General features: G+C 36.2%; 1 protein-coding gene across 1 annotated transcript in view; it reads left to right on the top strand.

Moving 5' to 3' along the window:
* Positions 1-1,210: 1,210 nt before the first annotated feature.
* The window catches only part of ptpn4a (protein tyrosine phosphatase non-receptor type 4a), a 67,153-nt gene continuing 47,740 nt past the window's right edge, over positions 1,211-20,623 (top strand). The window contains exon 1 of the mRNA XM_058786666.1: positions 1,211-1,599. The gene's annotated coding sequence lies outside the window, so the exon portion shown is untranslated. The remainder of the gene's footprint in view (positions 1,600-20,623) is intronic.

The following is a 20,623-nucleotide window of genomic DNA, read 5'->3' as shown; positions in this document are numbered from 1 at the left end:
ATAAAACCCTATCTATCTATCTATCTATCTATCTATCTATCTATCTATCTATCTATCTATCTATCTATCTATCTATCTATCTATCTATCTATCTATCTATCTATCTATCTGCTTGTCTATCAGTCTCTGTCTGTCTGACTATCTGTCTGTCTGTCTGACTATCTGTCTGTCTGTCTGACTATCTATCTATCTATCTATCTATCTATCTATCTATCTATCTATCTATCTATCTATCTATCTATCTATCTATCTATCTATCTGTCTGTCTGTCTATCTATCTGTCTGTCTGTCTGACTATCTGTCTGTCTGTCTGACTATCTGTCTGTCTGTCTGACTATCTATCTATCTATCTATCTATCTATCTGTCTGTCTGTCTGTCTGTCTGTCTGTCTGTCTGTCTGTCTGTCTGTCTGTCTGTCTGTCTGTCTGTCTGTCTGTCTGTCTGTCTGTCTGTCTGTCTGTCTGTCTGTCCGTCCGTCCGTCCGTCCGTCCGTCTGTGTCTGTCTGTCTGTCTGTCTGTCTGTCTGTCTGTCTGTCTCTCTCTCTCTGTCTGTCTGTCTGTCTGACTATCTATCTATCTATCTCTATCTATCTATCTATCTATCTATCTATCTATCTATCTATCTATCTGCTTGTCTATCAGTCTCTGTCTGTCTGACTATCTGTCTGTCTGTCTGACTATCTGTCTGTCTGTCTGACTATCTGTCTGTCTGTCTGACTATCTATCTATCTATCTATCTATCTATCTATCTGTCTATCTATCTATCTGTCTATCTATCTATCTGTCTGTCTGTCTGTCTATCTATCTATCTATCTGTCTGTCTATCTGTCTGTCTGTCTGTCTGTCTGTCTGTCTGTCTCTCTCTGTCTGTCTGACTATCTGTCTGTCTATCTGTCTGTCTATCTATCTGTCTATCTATCTATCTGTCTATCTATCTATCTATCTGTCTGTCTGTCTGTCTGTCTGTCTGTCTGTCTGTCTATCTATCTATCTATCTATCTATCTATCTATCTATCTATCTATCTATCTATCTATCTATCTATCTATCTATCTATCTATCTATCTATCTATCTATCTATCTATCTATCTATCTATCTATCTATCTATCTATCAGTCTGTCTGTCTGTCAGTAAATGTCCCGCCTCCCCAGTTGTGACTCCACCCCCGGCCGCTGGTGGCGCTGCGGAGAGATGTCGCGCCATGTTACAATGTAACACTCAGCACTGCTGCTGCTTCTGCGGCTCCTACAATGTAACAGCACCGTGATCGGAGACGCAGCTTGAGAAGTGACCGATCCCGATGAGCCGACCTCCAGAGTGGGAAATGCGTTTTTATTCTGCTGTGAGACCCCTTCCGCCGCCCTAGTGGTCCCGTTGAGTGGATTGTAAAGTGTCCTCGCTGACTGGCTTCACAGGATCGAGTTTGTGTGGATTATTGGAACCGGAGGCCCCGTTGAGTTGAATGTGTGTGCTGGGCTGGAGTGGGTCAGTATGAGGCTGCCGCTGCCGCTCTGAGCGGGCTCTCTGCTCCCCGCCTTGGGTCTCTTGCAAAATAATATTTACTTATAAAACTGGACACCCCTGGAGCAGTTTATGACGGTAAGAATTGGCATGTCACTTTACTGTTTTTTTATTTTAATTTTTTTTTGTACTAAAATTCTGGCTGCTTTCCTGGATACACTGTCAACAAATTTCAAGTTGTATTCTATATTGTTATGTCTTAGACAAGCAAGTAACTACAAACAAGGAATACGTCTTTCGAATTTTATTTGTAAATGTTGTACCAGAAGATTCAGCTGTTGAAGCAGCTTTTTCTGTAGCTGAAGCGGTAGCAGATTGGATTTTGTTGGCGCTTGTGGTGTATTTCACCAACACAATACAGCTTTGATTAGAGATTTACATGATTATTTATTCCATTTGAGAGGATTATCTTAATTTAACTTTACCTTATTAATAACCAAGCACTAATGATCCCGGTCATTGGTGAAAACATTTGGTGATATGTGAGTCAAACGACGTGTTTATGTGGTCAGTCTCTCTCTCTTTTGTTTATTTTTAATCGGAGTTATTTTATGTGTTGTATTGGCAGTGACGTCATGGTTTTTGACAGGGTTTATGACGGTGTTGACAAGACATACGACTTAATCATTGCGACGTCATATTGACAGGTGAAAACCAGTTGTTCAGAATTCCTCCTTCATGCTGGCATGGATACATGGGTGGATGGATGTAGGTGTGTGTGTGTGTGTGTGTATATATCTCAGAATATAATTTTACATTTTACACACACTGATAATTTGGGGTTTCTAATATTTTTACTCTCCTATTCTCACCAAGGCTGCGTTTATTTGATCAAAAATACAGTAAATGTTGCAATTTGGCATAGCTGTTTTCATATATGAAATATACTTTAATATAAAATTGTATATATAATATAATATTCTTGAATTTCTTTAATGTGATTTACTTCTCTTAATTTTCATCAACCGTTTAGTCTTCAGATCCTTCAGAAATCATTCTAATATTTTGTAGAAACCATGATAATCGTTTTTTCCAGGATTCTTTGAAAGTTCAAAAGAACAGAGTTTATTTGAAATAGAATTATTTTGTAACATTGTAAATATTTACTGTCACTTTTGATCAATTTAATACATCCTTGCTGAATAAAAGGAGAAAGAAAAAAAATCATACTGACCCGATGTGAAAAGGAGAGTAGACATATGTGTGAATGGTAAATATCTGCTGGATGAACTCTTTTTAAATCTATTATTTTTCAGAGGTCTCCGTCATTGTTTGGTTTTCAGTGATTCAGGATCTTGGAGATCTGAGTTAGCAGTCCAGTCCTGTGGGCTGAGTGGATTTTATGCAGGAGTGGTTTGGATGATTTCAGGGTGTCAGCTGTTAGGGGCGCGAGGGCTGCAGCAAGGGCCCTGGCCAGCATTTCTGTGCACCTGAGCCAAGGCCATGTAGAGCTGAACTGGGGGGCTTTGAAGAGGGGGTAACAGGAGGCAGGTGTTCAGACAGTTGGAACTGGCAGCACCTGCCCATCTCTGTATGGAAACCACATTGCCTGACCGAGCACATTGCAGTGTTAGTTCTGACCTCCTGAGTACAACCCATGGCCAAGTTAAGCACCTAATTATGAGGCTCTTTCATGGGATCTTAACACCATATACTCTGTCAGACTGAGATATAATTTATTTTTAAGCTGTAGGGTCATTTCCACGGTTTTTCTATTGTAATAATTGCTGACTTCCTCCTAGTAGTAGCCTGTGTGGCATTAGTTCATTTAATGTTATAGATAATAACATTATTAAAATGTATTTTCAAGCAAGAATGTTCGTCAGTGAAATGGCAGAATTGTTCAGTTCACTGGTAGTGACGACAACTCGCCAGTTCTCATTGATAACAAATGATGGTCACTTAATCGCTGTTAAACTTCTTTACACAAGCTGTGGAACTGAAGAAAAGGTGATTTTGCGTTTACAATTTGGTGTTTTGAACAATTTGATTTTATTATAAATCTAAAACTTACTAGTGTGTGCGGATGGACCATTCAAAAGTTGATTGGTAAGATTTTTATAATGCTGTTGAAAGAAGTCTCTTATACCCGCCAATGCTATGTATATTTGAATAAAAATATGGTAAAACATTTATACTGTGAAGTATTACAATTTAAAATAATTTATTCCTGTGTTACAAAGCTGAATTTATAGCAGTCATTACTCCAGTTTTTAGTCACACGATCCTTTAGAAATCAATCTAATTTGCTATTTGATGCTCAAGAAACATTTCTTATTATCAATGTTGAAAATAATTCTGCTTAATACTTTTGTAAAAAACATGGTTTATTATTATTTTTTGATAAATAGCATTTATTTGCAAAAGTTAAAGTCTTTACTGTGACTTTTGATCAAGTTTAATGCTTCCTTGCTTAAAGTATTAGTCTCTTTAACAACAACAACAACAAAAATCATACTGACCACAAACTTTGGAACGATAGTGTACTTTCCAAGATGAGAATTTTAGTGTCTGACCCACTTGATAACATTTGTTGTTTCCTATTTAGCTAGTAATCTTGTTGAAATTATTATCTGGTTTGGTATACTAAGTTACTTAGTTTATCGAGAGCTTTGAAAGTACCAATGTTTAGAGCACCTCCACATACACTAGTGGTAAAAGTGATTGAAGCTATGGATTTTAATACAACAGCATTTGTTTTTGCAATGCAGAAACACCCATTATGTTTAACTGGACATTCAGGAATTATGATTAGTTCATCTAGGAACTGCACCTTCTAATACCAGGTCAAATAAATTCAACCATATTCAGCCATCTCAGATCTGAGTCACTAAGAGATGAGCGTGAAGGAAAAAAGGGCTCGTTTTTACAGGTTTTCTCTGCTTGTTCTTTTCAATAAAAACTTCCTGTCTGAGAAGGTAAGAGATGGATGACTGGCCTCGGTATTGTGAATGGAGGGTGTTCTGTCAGCATTGCTGCGGTGACTGCTCATGTGGCACTGCAAAACAGAAACAGCCATACATCCCATGCTTTTCAGCAGATATGACCACAGCTGTGTGTACAGTCCATCTGTCGCAGACTCAAAGGTGTTTTACATGCGTACCGTTTTTAATTATTAGTGTTTTTGTGAGGGAGGATTCATTCAATAATTTCCATTTTTGTTCCAATTTCAGATTTCCTAACAAAATAGCATGTTCTTTCAAATGTACGTCTTTGATTTAGTTAATTATAAAGCTCAGTGTTGCTTCCTTCTGTTGTCACCAAACACGCGCTCGGCCCTGAGGAAATGAGAGTGTCACATTTTTGTGGTAAGCGCTCCAAGATTATCCGGAATAGCTATCATGAGCTTCCTTTTTACTTGAAGATTTATATCACTGTGTGGACAGGGAATAAAATCTTTTATTTTGACACTTACAGTACCTTTTAAAGATTTGGGGTATGTATTTTTTACATTTTTTTTTTTTTTTTTTTTTTAGGAAATTAGTATTTTTATTCAGCAAGGATGCATTAAATTAAACAAAAGTGACAGTAATGTTACAAAAAATATATGAATTTTGAAAAAATATGTTGCACAGTTTTCACAGAAATATATTAAGCAGTACAACTGTTTTTAACATTGATAATAGGGCTATAGGGAAAATGTTTACTGTTCTTCAATATTTAATTTAAATTGGAATAAATCTGTCAAGTTTTATTCTAAAATATAATTATGTAATTTAAAGTTAGTAAAGTAAAATTAGTGTTGTTAGCTTTAATATTATAAAAACATCATTGAGTGTAATTTAAGTGTTTGTATAAAAATAAGCAAATTTTAATATAGTACTGACTTTCATGTCTATTTTACAGCAATAAGTTGAAAGATTTGTTTGTACTGTATATGGCTATCCATGTGTGTATATATACGCACGCACACACAGATATATATATATATATATGACGCACACAAAATAATTTATATTGAATTGGAATTGAATCGAACCGCAAGCTTGTGAAGCATAAACAAATCAAATTGTCAAAACCCAGCCATTATTGATGATAATAAGAAATATTTCTTGAGCACCAAATCATCATATTAGAATGATTTCTGAAGGGATCATGTGACACTGAAGACTGGAGTAATAGCTGCTGAAATTCAGCTTTGTCATCACAGGAATAAATTACATTTTAAAACTTAAAAAGTTATTTTAAATTGTAATAATATTTTACAGTAGGCTATTACTGTTTTGCCGTATTTTTGGTCATATAAATGCAGCCTTGGCCAACATAAGAAACTTTTGTTCAAAAATCTTACCAACCTTAAACTTAGGAAAGGTAGTAAATCACAAAACTGTATTATGAAAGATAAAACTGATAAAGGATAAAAGACAAAACTGAATTAGAAGTATTAGTGTGGCTATAATGTCCATTATGCACCAGAAAATTTGATTGAGAGGGGTTGATGTTAAAACCTATGGAGATTCCCTACTGCATTTCAGTGGCTTCTCTTGTCTGTCTGCAAGTAAACTCAGACAGACAAAAATAGACGACCTCCTTTTTTCCCTCCATTTTTAATGTATGGCTCGTGACACATCTCAAAGAGACAATGAGATGTTTTAAGCATTAATGAGTAAAGCTCTCGTGTTTTGACGGAAAGAGGAAGGAGGAGGTCATTTGAAAAATTCCACCGCACATGAGTGTGTCTGTTATGTGTACATCTTTAGCCCTTTGATTGTACAGCTTGTTCCCTGTGTTTGGACAAGTTGTGCATGAAAGATTTTCACAAGACACCCACAGTATGCTTTGGAAGTGTGCACAAAACTATTATTATATAATATTTAATGTTTTTTTGCTGCATTTATCATTTTTATTGGTATTCAATGGCTTTCTATTGCGCAAAGTCATGTCATGCAAAACATAAAAAAGAGAATTAAAAAGATTTTTAATTATAATATAGACAGATTATTGGGCCCGCTGTACTTGGAATGACTGAGTGGAAGGGTAATATGTTAAAAGTCAGTTAAGTGTTGGTTTATTTCTTCTCTCATATGGTATGTTTGATGTAGTGTTTTACAAATCTGGAGAGAGTGGAAACTAATTTTAATTACAGAGCTGTGAACTGAAATCATGAAATTGCTTTTTTGGGGTTTCACTGCTAGTAGTTCATTTGAATATATAAGAAACTGGTTTCAGATGCTACTACCAGACACTCTGATTCTCATTGCAGTGTGACAGCTGCCACACGTTGCCGTGTTTCGCAGAACTGCTTTTCTTTAGTCACTGAATTGGTTTCTTTCTTTCTACTTAGGAAAACCCCTTTGTAGTTGAAGGCATAAAATTCTTAAGAAACAGTTCATAGTAAACCTGTTTTGATTTGATTTGGTTCTTAGCTTAACATTTCAAAAAATTCCAATGTTGCTGCATTGGATACACAAACAAACAGAGTCCACAGTGTTTGCGCTTTGGCGAGGAAATCAACCTACTAATGGCTTTACTTGTAGCTGTCTCTGCATATTAAAGTTGGATATGAAAAAAAGTATTTTAACATTGACAAAAATGCACATTTCACCTTTAATTTTATAGGACAGGCACTGCATACTTGGCCCCATCAGCTGAGATTAGATTCTGTTCAATGTGATATGAGGCTTGAATGAAAATGGGCAAACGAGTGCAATGGCTTTTTGGAGAAATTACCATTTTATTGCTGTGGTATTCTTGTAAACCATGCAAATGCAATGGGACATTTTGAAGCATTCTTAGTAGAGATGAACCCTAATAAACACTTTATTTAAAGGCATAGTTCACCCAAAAATGAAAATTCTGTCATTAGTTTGTCGTTCCAAATCCGTAGGACCTTTGTTCATCTTCGGAACACAAGTTGAGATATTTTTTATGAAATCCGAGAGCTCTCTGACCCTCCATAGACAGCAGCGCAACTACCATGTTCAAGGCCCATAAAGGTAGTAAGGACATCGTTAAAACGTTTGACGCACGTTCACAATAGTACCATGACCATGCGTGTGCATTTCTCTGCTTAAAAACAAGGTGCAGCACGTCTTGTTTCTATGTCAAAACGCTGGCTCCTGTGTCAGCAACATCGAAGCATTGAAGGCTGACAGGAAAGAGAAGAAACTGTTGAATAAAGTTATTTCTATTTCCTTTGTGCACGAAAAGTTTTCTTGTAGCTTCATAAAATTACAGTTAAACCACTGACATCACATGGACTATTTTAACGATGTCCTTATTATCTTTCCTTGAACGTGGTAGTTCCGTTTCTGTCCATGAAGGGGCAGAAAGCTCTTGGATTTCATCAAAAATATTTCAATTTGTGTTCTGAAGATGAACGACGGGTTTGAAACAACATGAGGGTGAATAATTAATGACAGAATTTTCATTTTTGGTTGAATTATCCCTTTAAGCCATTAGTTGTTTATTAAAGTCAACCGATAAATGGCTGAAATCTTTTAAATAGTGATATTTTTAAATCAATAAAACCCATAATAGTGGCCTGATAGACCATTGTACCATGGTACTGTACGTTTTTCATAAGGGTGAATTTAACCAACAACCCTCACCAGCAGGGTTTGAAATTAACTTTACTTTTCGTAAATTGTTCACTCATTAATTTCTTGGGGGAAGTTAATGCAAGCCAAATCTGTGCAGGTTTAGCGCAAAAACTGAACTCGTGAGACATCATGATATTATCGAGTATATTGCAAAAACCAAACAAAACACACCGACAGAGTGCATGCATAGGCGACTGTGTGATGAAGTCTGGTTTAGTGCGCGTGCGCATTTAGAGTGCGTTCTTTCACTGCATGATCACATAATTCAATATAAGGGGGCAGAAAATGTATTTATATCCATTCATATAGTTAATCAATATCATGCGAAGAGTGCCATTTTTCTTAAAAAATCAGCATTGTTACAAATGTGATATTGATTTTATACAACAGTTCAATAAGCAATAAGTTAATATCAAAAGACTTACATTTTAGACACCATATTGGCTTTTTTTGTTCTCTTTGGCCAACAAATAATATTCCAAACACAGCCACAACGCTGTTTTGCGTCTCTGAGCAACATGGCGGTGTGTCGTTCCTGAATGAATCAACCGTTTAAATGATTCGGTTCAATCACAGTGACTCACTTATTAACAGTGAATTGCTAAAGTATGTTTTCATTTCAAATATCAGTATTCAACATTTCATGTTTAAAATATTAAAACTTTATTTATGCATTTGTAACCTCAGGTTAAAGCATTCCATACATCTAAATGCCATAAACTCTAGCAAAGATGAATTTTCTTGATACTGATTTCATTTGTTTAGTAACCGCCTAAATGTATTATTATTATGACTGATTGATTAAATGTAAGAATTTGACTCAAAAGATGATGCACACTTTTAGAAAATGGCTTTATAAATGCCCATAAAAGGTTAAAATCAATTCAAACTTATTGGAAAAGATTCATTTTTATCACTGCTGTGAACTGACCACACAGAATATGAAGAATATCAAAAACTTTAGGAGTCAGCTGTCCACGGTAACACACTCAGCAAATTATCGTCTATTTATCTTTATCGATAAAATCCCCCCAAAATATTGAGTATTATTTTTTTGTCAATATCGCACACCCTTAGTACTGACGCAAAATAATTTGCAAAGGTCGCTTTGTCCTCAAGCTGTTGGTTTTTAATTTAGTTTTTTTTGGGGCTAGTAGAAGTTATGAATGGCCGGTAACTTAAAAATTTAGCAGCCAAATTGGCTGGTGAGTTACTTTCAATCCCTGCTCACCAGACTAGAAACTGATGAACTGAAATTGTGGTTATACATCGGTAATCGCTGAGTTTTTAACTGTTTACAAAGCAGTTCTTGTTGTACCATATAAACTAAAAGTCTTAATACCTAAAGTGCTTTCCCTTAAAACTCCCTACTGTCCAAGCTGTTTTTCGTTTCTCCCATCCAAATTCAAACTGTTTTTGAAGCAGAGCGGTTGGAAAAATCACTCTTTTCCTTTTTTACTTCCTCCAGTCATTGCATTTGTGGTTGCCGTGCCAAATGTAGCCAGAGGCTGCAAAAATGTCAAGCTCTTTCAGAGATTGGCTGGATCGTGCTTGTAAGATCTGGTTACACGCTCCTGTGGACCTAGTTTGAAAACTGTGTGTATACTCACCTGAGTCAGGAGGTACGCCCACTTCCCCTCCCCGCATGCCAGAGAACACACTCGCAGCACATTGCGCTGTTTATGTGGGCTGCCATTGGCCGCTTTGCTGTAGAGGAAAGGTCTGTGTTTGTTCTCCCAAAATGGGATTCAAACAAACTGCAAGCTAACACGCAAAGCAAATTTTCCAAATGCTTTATTTTTATTAGTATATGCAGACTATTCCAAGCTTGCAGTATTTTCCTACTGTTTTTTTGCAATTCTATAGCCTATGTCTGCGGTATTATGCTGCATTGTTGCAAATGTTTTTTGGAGTGAGTAGGCCTATTTGCGTTTGTTTTGCAATGTTCAGCAGTGTTACTGTAACCTTAAACCTCTCTAACTTTAGACCGAGGGAGTCCTTTTACTAGCAGTAATTCTGAATGATGTCTGTGCATAATTGTGGTCATCCTCCTGCTGTTTCAGTTCTGGTCAGAGGTTGACTTGTTGACTGATCTAGATGTGCTGGTGCCATTTTAACACTTTCGAATATAAAAGTAACAATTTCTGCATCCACATACTCAAGGCACTATAATTCAGCCACTTTACAAGGGCCTTTAGATGGGTTCACATTGTGAGAACGCTAATTTTTCCAATGAAACAAGGGAGTATAATGTACTTTGTAGAAATGTAATGTAACTTTCATATTTGAAAAAAATCAAGACCATGTATTGAGTATTTTTTTTTGGAAATCCACGGAACCAGGGAACTTTAACACATGACTGCCCACATTTACACCAGAATTATTAATCACAAGAAGATGAAGTGCTAAAGAGGTAACTGTTTGTTGAATAATAATGCAGCAATAATAATGCTGACAAGCTACGCAATTTCGCGTTCATTATCGCAGATGAATCGCCTTCGATAATGAACGTGATATTGCGTAGCTTGTCAGTGAACTACGCCTTTGTGTATTAAATGGCGCTCTATTTGAAAACAGGTGATGGAGATTTAGCGCTAATCACGGAACTGGCTTTACTGACGAGCAGTGATGGGAATAACGGCGTTATAAATTAACGGCGTTACTAATGGCGTTATTTTTTCAGTAACGAGTAATCAAACGAATTACTGTTTCCCCCGTTACAACACCGTTACCGTTACTGACAATAAAATGCGGCGTTACTATAATTTATAATATTATTATTATTTTATTTTTCAGTTTATCTGAATGGACAGTGTAGCTGTATTTGACGTACCGTAAACTCTAGTGTGAAAGCGCACGGCTCGCCGTCGCTTTGTCTCACACGCAAAGAAAGTTACAGAGCAAGATAGTCTTTAATAACATGCACAATTGACGCGCTACATATAAACGATATTCTTTGTTGTATTTTCCTGTCAAAATAACGGAGTTCCTTTTGGAATTCTTCAGCTTTTGAGAACTGCCAGGTTCTCTGGTAGTGGGCGGGACTTATGCGCAAGCGACAGTCAATTTCAGCAAATCAATTCGAGCGAACGCAGACAACGTGATTAATATTCATGAACCCAGCAGCTCATTAATCCTTAGTGCGTTTTATATTGTAGTAGAATTCGTAGTAGTTTTGTTATCTTATCAGTATTATTTTTAGTTTTTTCCCCTTTTTTTTTAATCGAAACACTAAATGACAAACAATATCTTAAGCACCACCACCAGTCCTAAGTTCAGTCAACATGACAAATATGCATTCATACATGGTTATTCTAATTACTAAAGTTCTATCATCATATAATGCTAAATTAGCATAATATCACATGCTTGACTGACTGATGCTAAGTGTCAGATATATATTTATATATCAGATATATTTAATATTTACAATACTATATTGAATTTGATAGGTGTCTCTCACATTGTCCCACAGAAATATTAAAATAGTGTAGATTAGTGTACAATGTTTTATAATAATAATTTATTCTATTTAGTGTCCATTTCATTCATTTAGCATATTTAATATTGGGGGCATCCAAGTTATTTGACATATTTGAACATTTAAAAAAAAAAGTAGCGCAATAGTTACTTTCCCTGGTAATTAGTTACTTTTATAATGATGTAACTCAGTTACTAACTCAGTTACTATTTGTGAGAAGTAACTAATAACTATAACTAATTACTTTATTAAAGTAACGCGCCCAACACTGCTGAGGAGATGCGCATGAATATCGTGTTCGTTATATCGCCCAGCCCTATAAATAGTAATACAAAAAACACAGGTCTGTTAAGAGCAATACTTTTAATAAGGTAGCCTAACATTTTTCTAAGAAACAAATCACTGCCAAATCAGAAATTAGCAGCACATTAATTAGTGACACCGTAAAGGGTAGGCTATTTAAATAAAAGAAGAGCGAAAAATAAGTGAACAAATTTCAACGGACTGTAATAAATAAAGAACACAGTACTTTGAAAGCATACTTTCAATAACAGCATCACACATTTTAATTAACGAACAGTTTAAATAAAATTAAATGAATTCCCTTATATAGAATAAAATAAACTGTAATAGGCTAAATAGAACAAGGTAACGTTAGGCTGGCTAAACAGCTCAAATTTCAATAAACTATTTCTTTACAAAGTCAAACTTTCAAATAAATCACAATCAGGTTGCAAGCTATGCAACTACCTACTTAGTCTACCTACACTCTGATGGCTGCGATACCTGGGGATGTACCTATAGACAAATTATTATTATTAGGCTGAGCTACTGTACTTTTTTTTTTTTTTATGACTGTCCTATTCGCAAGTATTTTCCAAGCAAATTAAATGCACGTTTTTATCATGTGTAAAATTACTGATTAACATGGTGGATAAAAGCAGCTCGTTTTTTTTTACACCAACAATATACTATAGGCGTACTACTTGCAGTAAAGTAAAGTTAAATTACTCACTCAATTTAAAGTGCTCCCACACAACTGAGGTCTTCTCTTCCAGATGAACTGAATCATGACATTCACTCATGTGCGATTCATATTCAAGCACGAATGAGAACCGTTTCGTGGGGGATGCCAGGTATTCTGGAAAATAAAAAGAATATTCGAATCTCAAAATTGAAAATCGAATGCCAACCCACCGAACGAATATTCAAATAATCAAACATTCTGCTCCAGCCCTAATGTAAAGACATTTTGAAACTTTGAAGAGCTTTCATTTATTTGGTGTTTTTTTGGTAACATTTCATTATTTGAAATGGTAACACTTTATTATTTGGTAAGCTTTCATTATTTGATAACTTTACAGTAAGGTCCTGTTAATTTAGTTTGTTTACATTTGTGCAATGAGAAATACAGTACAGTGTTGTTAACATATTAATAAAAATACAACTGTTCATTTTTAGTTCACATTAGTTTGGGTACATTGCAGTTAAGCTCCCATTAATTAATCCATTATCTAACATTAACAATTATTGATCTTTGTTAATGTTAGTTAACAATTTCAACTGTTCATTGATCAGTTGTAGGTCTATTAAATAACATTAACAGATACAGCTTTTGATTTTAGTAATGTATTAGTTTCAAAAGTAACTAACTAATATTTATAAATTATTTATCATTGTCAGTTCATGTTAACTAATGAAGTTAATATAATAATGCCAAAAAAATAACCTTATTGTAAAATGTTATCAACATTTCAATTTGGTCCCACTTTATATTAAGTTGCTTTAACGACTATACTTGCATCAAAAAATAAGTACAATGTACTTATTGTGTTCATATTGTATTGCAAAACACTTTTGCTGCTATTGAGGTGGGATACGGGTAAGGTTAGGGACAGGTTTGGTGGTATGGGTAGGTTTAAGGGTAGGTTAAGGTGTAAGGGATGGGTCAACAGTGTAATTATGAATGTAGTTGCAGAAATTAATTACAGATGTAATTACATGCAGGTATTTTTAAAATATAAGTACCATGTAAAACATGTACGTACACAATAAGTGCATTGCACTAAATGATTAATTTAAACGTAAGTAGCCTACGTAGTCGTTAAGGCCACTTAATATAAAGTGGGACCGAATATTTTCAAATTAACATAAAGATTAATAAATGCTTTAAATGTATTTTTCATTGTTAGTTCATGCTAAATGATGTTAAAAGCTTAAACTGGGCCTACACATTTATCACAATTCTTTTGCTGCCTTCTAAAACTGTTGTTTCCTTCAGGTTTCTTCTAGTTATGTATTTTTTCACCTATTATCGTGTTTATGTTAACACTGTCTTCTAAAACAATCTCTCAAAACTGTACGTTAAAATGATTTTGCCATAGCCTCTGATGACTTCTTGCTCTATTTAACATGGTTTTTGCAATGACATTATTATGGTGAACTAATCCAGTTTGTGCTTCTTTGATGAGTCACAATTTCATCTGTAGAGATGCTGCAGGCTAATGATCAGAGTAACATGTGAGTCTCCTGAGTCATCTGTAGCTTAAGCAAGATGAATGGAAGGAGATGCGATGAGGGGATTTCCAACATGCAATAGATCCCTGCAAAGGGCTCATGGCTCAAGTTGACCGTGTAGTGCACACAGCGTCTATCGATCTAGGCGTCCCTCGTCTAGGGAAGTACAATGAATACAGAACATTTCACTTGAGCTAGCCGCCTTCTCAGCTGTAGTCTCCATTACTAAAGTGCTGGAGCCTCTTCTACCATCTCCAGCCCAGGGGAGGCATTCTTCTCTCTAATGAAGTGAGGTAGATTTGTTTACAAGATATTGATTGCAATGGTATTCGTCCTTTTATTCAAGTTGCTCTGTGTTCCTGGTGAGTGGTTGTATCTCGGCAGAGAGGCCAGATGCAGGAGAGGAAGCATGCAGGGTCCAGAAACTCACAGCATGATTAGAGCGGACAAGCTATTAGCAGTTAAACCTGCTACTGTAAGCAGTGCAGAATTGACTGGAATGTGCAGCTTTAATCAAAAATGTGTTTCTCTTTCAATGTTGAGTCTTGACTCAGGGGAATCAAGGAGCTTGTTAGTGTAGCCTTTTACCACATCTTGCTATTTTATGCCTGAGAACACACACAAAATGTTTAGGTGTAAGCTGCTTATATGTGAATGTGACAGTATTTTTACTTGGTTTTGATTATTTGCATTTTCTATGTTTCATACCCACTATTATCATCCTCCAATAAAAATAATATTTAAATATGAAATATGTTATTTATTTTTTTGTTAAAATACTTGTTTGGTCTCATTTTAATGTGCAGAGATTGCTATAAATAAGCCATTTTGTACATTGATTTCCAGAAGATTTGTAAGTACGTACTGGTGTTGTCACGGTACCAAAATTTCAGTATTCGGTACCGATACCAGTGAAAATCCACGGTTCTCGGTACTAATTTCGGTACCACATGCTAATTAAAAAACACACTATTTTTAATAATAAAGTCAAACTAAAATAAAATGTACAAAAATCAATGCCATTCTTTATACTTATTTAAATTGTGTTTCAAGTTTTTCCGCAAGTAATAAAAGTATGAAAAACAGTAAACAAGTTTCACCCAAATTTAATTTGTCTTTTAATTAATTAAATTTAAACACATTTTATTTTTTTGGTAAATAAAGGGGATTTACTATTAAAATTAAAATATGGAATAAATATTGTGTGATTTCTTTAAAAAATAAATATATAAAATTTATTTTTTTTTTTTTTTCAACAGTAATAGTATCACATACATTGTACTAAATAATAGTAATATATTTCTGGCACAATGACTTTAAGATGAACTTTTATTTTGACAGGTTGCCGTGAATACCTTTAAATTTCTGTGTGTAGCTATATGATATGACGCTGGTTTTACTCAAATGAAACGGTAAAATGCTCGTGAAGTGACTCCAGTTCTGGAGACGTTGTTTATGTATTTATGTCCTCATTGAGACAGCACATGCTGAAATCACCGCGAGCGTCACGCGCGCTTCAGTGTGTGTAGTTAAAAAAAAAAAACGCGCGTCTCTGCCATTCATTCACACTCATTCACACAGAGACTCGCAGAACATGCGGGATTCATATCTGAATCGACTTTTGCAGCTTAATATTTTCAGAAACTAGTCCGTGTCGCGATTTGATTTAAGTGTAATGACCTACTTTTGATGAATTCATCCAAACTTTGACAAATTCCGTGCTAAACTGTAAATTCCGTTTTTATAACTGGATTCCGCGATTCCGTCCGCATTTTCTGCATCGCGGAAATCATAGGGCCGTACCCGTCAAGAACCGGGTACTCGGTACCACCGTTACTTAAAAAAACCTGGTACCTTGACGTTCTCATTTTTTTAGTACCGACTTGGTACCGAAGTACCGGGTCTTTTGACAACACTAGTACGTACTGTGGCTGTGTATGACACTTTTATAACATTGCATTGGTGCAACATGTCAACATTCTTGCTCAGTATGTTTCTTAATGTTATTAGAGATTTATTTGGATAAATAAAGTCATTAATAATCACTTTGAGATGTCTCTGTGGGTGCTTCTATGATAGTAGCATGGGTTGTTTTACTGGCCCCTCTTGGAATCAACCTTTGCATGAAATGCAGCACTATCTTGTTTGTCTAAAGACTTCATTTATTTGATCAACAATATAGTAAAACACATTATTACGATTCAAATTTAAGTGTATTTTTTTTTTATATAAATGTATGCGATTAATTGCACAGCCCTATAAAATGCAATTCATTCCTGTGATGGCAAAGCTGAATTTTTAGCAGCTATTACTAAACTCTTTAATGTCATATGATTTGGTGCTCAAGAAACAGTTTTTGCATCTTTATTAAATAAAACTATTATTTAAAAAAAAGTTAAACTGACACCAAACTTTTGAATGGTAGTGTATATGCGTGTGTACACTGTAACAAGTGATAAGTTGATTTAACTTAATAATTTTAAGGCAACGGGTTTCCTCAATTTTTTTTTTAAGTAAATGATAATAAAAAATAAAAAAAAGTTAAGTGAACTTGACAATTCACTTAACTTATTTTTTTTAATTATCATTCACTTAAAAATTTTAAGGCAACAGGTTTCCTCAATTTTTTTAAGTTAAGTTATACAGTGTATAATACCTTATTTTGCATTGCGGTTGTACAATTAAATGCAGAGATTTTAAAAATGATCTTGAAATAATTTCAGACGAAAAATGTGTGAACAATAGTAGAAGGTTTTGTGCAGATTTTCTTGCGACATGGATTGGAACCGTTGCAAGACATCCAGTCATAGTATAACAGTCAAATAAATTGCATGTAAGGTTTGACATTTTAGTAAATTATTCTGATTGTATATTAGACTCTCAATAGTATGTTTGCATATCAGAAACTCGCACTGGTGCAACCAAATGAGGTTTATGGCATATAAAGGGTAAGGTTTTCACATTTATATGCTGTAATTTGCGAGTGAAATTCTTGTTCTGTGCAGCTGTGGAATTATGTAGAATGTAATGGAAGCCTATTCAAGCACGCTCATGTGGTTAGGTGACGTGCCCCGAGGAAATGGGCATAGAAAGGTTAGCTTGCGTAGGAGGATCGAGCAACACTGAGGACACCTGCGCTTTGTAGATGCTTGCTGACCTTTGCGCTCAGTTTGTGTGCTTTGAATGCATTAAAGCTGATGTTTTTGGAAGAGACTGTAGTAAACCATTAAAGATGCCCTTTGCCTTTTTGTTTACACCATTCTGAGTCTCTCAGCTGCTAGTTTAGCATTATGACACAACAAGAACATTGAACATAGCATCTGTCTTGCGTTTGTAAATTGTGTCTGTCTTTAGTAGTTTGCCCTTTTGTATTTTATACTGTCCTGTTTCTTTATTATTGACTTCTTCCAGCAGTGCACATGCAAGCTACTTCATTCAAATAGCAGTGAACCCAGAGATTCTTAAATCATTAATAAACCTGTGAACAACAGAATTAAATATTACTTCATGTCTGCAAAGGGCAATTTCTTTCTATATTTGTTTTAAATGCAAGGACAGCATGCAGGTGAGGTACCTTCTCATCAGAAAGGTGACTTCTGGTGTTTTTCTGCATGCAAGACTCATGCAAGGTGCACTCATACTTGATGGTCTGTTATTTCATAAGCATTCATTTTACATGATCTGTCTTGCTTGTATAACATTGTGAATGTAAAATGCTCTTAAAAACAGGCGAAACTAGGCAATGAGTTTTTCTTTATTTTACTATGCTTATATCATGCATATGCATTAGTATATTGTTTCCTGTTTTTTTTGGTCCACAAAATACCTTGACGCTTGAATGCCCAGAAATCCCTGTGAGGTACCTTAAAGGTCAGAGATATTTTACTTTGACCTTTGCATGACTGTAGATCTATGAATGAACATGAGAGGAGTTCGGGAGTCTCTGCTGGTTATGACCTGTGCACAATGCACATGTCAGAATGCTGCTTTTAAAAAGTGCTTCCACATGGCTGATTTTACACACAAACTGCTCTAATGCTCTATTCATCTGGATGAAGCACAACAGAGACAACATGAGAAATGTGGAAAATAATATAGATTGATAATTGAATCTTTTAAAGGTTCATTTGGGGAGAATGCCAGTCTTGTAATTATTATGGAAAGGCCAATTCAGACCTTTTGGATCAACAATTGAGACTATTGTTGTGAACTTTTATCTTCTACGAAGCAGAGACCAGGAGACGTTGGGATATCTTTCATACAGAAGTTACTCTTTATTGAGAACTCGCTGCGCGTCGCTGTAGTCATCCAAGTCTAACTAAAGCAGTGATACATTGTAGTTTTAAATACATTTAGGGGGCAGTGCTTAGGAATGGAGACCAAGCACCTGGGTGACGACTTTAAACAAAGCATGCAAATGAGAAAGACAGACCCAATCAACAACACTCGATTGCATTGATAATCCAATCAGTCTAACGATTCATGTGTGGGCCAGGGGGCTCCGAAAGCCATTTGCAGAACAAAAGATTCGAGTCTGGCTCATTTGGCTCATTTCACTTACAATAGGAGAACAGGAACTGGCAGGGACCTCTTGCATCTGATGTAGTGATCTGACTCATGTCACCATTTTTCACCTTAAATGCTAAATACAAGGTATATAACTTCTTCAGTTTGTACACTATTACATTGGAATCTAAATTAAACATTTAAATAAATTTGTAATCCCACAATTCCCCCTTTGAGAGTTCTAATAACTCTCACAAAATACAAATTTAGACACTTAAAAGTTTATTCTTGTAACTTGTGATCGTTACAGGCACATAGCACTTGTTCTGTGTTGATTGTCTGTAATTGCATGCTGACACAGAAACAAAACATGCAATTATGGTCCGTGAAGTTCTTAATAGTCTTTTCTGGTTGGAACTGTCATTTCTCGTGATGGGCGTGAGTCATTTGTTGCATGAAACACTTGATACTAACAGGTTTCCGAACCATGAAGAATTATCTTCAGCCATCAGGTGTAATTTTGCTGAAAGATCAAGAATGTCTTGATCATGTTGCTGGATGACTGAAGTTCTCGTATGTGATACTCTGCGTTGTGTATTTTTTCTTTGTTCTGTCTTCCGTGACAGTTGGCTCGGCAGTGGGTCTTGTTGTCTTTTAGAGGTTGTGGCTTCATACGCAGGTGAGGGGGTCGGCACGTATGGGTCTCAGGACAGCCATCATGTGGTATCTGCACAGAGGAAGAAAGAAAACAAAAAATAGAGCAGTATTTGTTCTAAAGACTGCAAACATTAGGGTTGTATCCTCTGTTCTTCCTGATGAAATCTTCACCGCAGGGTTGGCCCCCGAAGCCTGTTGCTCTGGTTCTTCCCTGGGCTCCTCACTGGTCCATGTGTCCTAACCTATCCCTGTAGGTGGAGGAACAACTTTACAGTGTGACACATGAGTCCAAGTTTTCCTTCCCTGACACAATACTGCAGCTGCTGTAATCAACATCACTTGATGTGGTCCGTACCACTTAGGCTGTAATGGCTTGTTTCTGAACGACTTTATCATGACCCATTGACCTGGGATGATAGTGTGTCCACCTTCTAGTGGAGTCTGCCAACACGACTCAACTCTCTCTCTGGCACTCTGTACTGCCTTTGTGAGGTTTTCACAGTAAGTGATCAGGGCATCTGAAGCAATGTGAACATCAGCATTTCTAAGATCAATCACACCTGGCATCTGCATAGGACGCCCAGTAATAATCTCATGAGGGCTCAGTCCTACTGATCTGTTAGGTGACGCTCTCATACTACACAGTACTGCGGGCAGTGCTTCAACCCATGGTACTCCTTCCTGATGCATTTTGCTTAGCCTGGTTTTGATTGTTCTGTTTGATCGTTCAACCTGTCCTGATGCTTGTGGCCTATAGGGACAGTGAAGGTTCCACTTAATCTTCAACATTCTAGACACTTCCTTGACTACCTGTCCTGTGAAGTGGGTACCTTGATCTGAGTCAATGCAATCTGGTAATCCCCATCTGGGAATGAAATCAGTAACAAGACATTTAGCAGTATGTGCAGCTGTAGCACGCCCTGTTGGATAAGCTTCTACCCATCTTGAGAATTTGTCTATTACTACCAAAACGTCAGTTTTTCCTTTACAAGGGGGCAATGATATGTAATCAACTTGCAGGTGACGAAATGGCCCTGGTGGAGCTGGGGTATGTGCTGCTGGTGTGGTGGCTGCTGGTACCTCATTATTTTTCTGACATGTTACACATCTCTTGACTGTTTCAGTGGCTATGTTTCTGAATTTTGGATTCCACCATTGATTTGAGAACCTGTGATTCATCGTTGCTGGACCACTGTGACCCAAATTGTGTATTTGTTGAGCCAAATATGGCAACAGTGATTCGGGAGCAACATACTTTCCCCCTTTGGTCCAGCAGCTGGATGAATCCACAGTGGCTCCTTTGTCTAACCATGTCCATGCTTCATATAGAGGAACGTCTTTATACAGATCAATGATTGATTCCGGAGGTAGAATTGTCTTCTGTGCTGTACTACCTGAA

Source organism: Onychostoma macrolepis, chromosome 09, assembly GCF_012432095.1.
Source record: "Onychostoma macrolepis isolate SWU-2019 chromosome 09, ASM1243209v1, whole genome shotgun sequence".
Lineage (NCBI taxonomy): Eukaryota > Metazoa > Chordata > Actinopteri > Cypriniformes > Cyprinidae > Onychostoma > Onychostoma macrolepis.
Note: the sequence above shows the minus strand (reverse complement) of the source record. Positions and strands in the feature narration are given on the sequence as shown.